The following is a 936-nucleotide window of genomic DNA, read 5'->3' on the forward strand; positions in this document are numbered from 1 at the left end:
ATATATATATATATATATACATATATGCGACGGGTTTCTTTCAGTTTCCGTCTACCAAATCCACTCACAAGGTTTTGGCCGGCCCGAGGCTATAGTAGAAGACACTTGACCAAGGTGCCATGCAGTGGGACTGAACCCGGAACCATGTGGTTCGTTAGCAAGCTACTTATCACACAGCCACTCCTACGCCTAAATAAAAGGAGGAACGCTTCACGAATTTGCGTGTCATCCTTGCGCAGGGGCCATGCTAATCTCTGTATCGTTCCAATTTTAGAATATGTACCGCCAATTATTTTCTTTGTGTTGAAGTAATGCTCTCATTGATTAATTAAAGAAGTCGCTCGAAACGGCCGTACTGAATTGAAACTTATACATCTTTGCTACCCATTTATATTTTACTCATCTATTTACTTTAGTTATAATGGTGTTTTCTTCTTGATTGTTACTTTCACTACGTTTCAAGGTATCTTCAAAACAGGAAACCGCACGCATGAGTCCTTTCCTAAAACTAATATCGGGCCTGAAATAAGAGAAACATACACATGCATCGGCTAGTCTTCATCATCTCTTTCAGATTTTTCGTCAAATATTAAGGAGAAAGAGGAGTAACTCTAAGCATGGAAAACTGTCATCAGAGTAGGAAGAGTGAGAGAAAGAAAGTTAATTAGCACAATGCCACCACATAGCTTAGTGGATTAAAGCATTGGTTAATTCAGTGCAGTCACTTAAAGGGTCTGAGTTTGATCTTAGACGAAGCACTAAGGTGAATCACAAGACAACTGAAGAAAGCTGGAACGTACACAGATGAAATGTAGTGAAAGGTAGAATCAAGATGAGGACACAACTCCAATTAACGTAAACGGTGTACATAAAATATTTTATCACGATCATAGAGGAGTATGGGGAAAATCATTGCTCCCATCTCGCAAGAACTGG

General features: G+C 39.4%; 1 non-coding gene across 1 annotated transcript; it reads right to left on the minus strand.

Annotated features, from left to right (window-relative positions):
- Positions 1 to 194: 194 nt before the first annotated feature.
- On the minus strand, positions 195 to 297 carry LOC128250182 (U6 spliceosomal RNA). Its single transcript, XR_008266285.1, has one exon. It is a non-coding gene; the product is annotated as a U6 spliceosomal RNA (small nuclear RNA).
- Between the last annotated feature and the right edge of the window lie 639 nt (positions 298 to 936).

The sequence above is a fragment of the Octopus bimaculoides genome, chromosome 19 (assembly GCF_001194135.2).
Source record: "Octopus bimaculoides isolate UCB-OBI-ISO-001 chromosome 19, ASM119413v2, whole genome shotgun sequence".
NCBI lineage: Eukaryota > Metazoa > Mollusca > Cephalopoda > Octopoda > Octopodidae > Octopus > Octopus bimaculoides.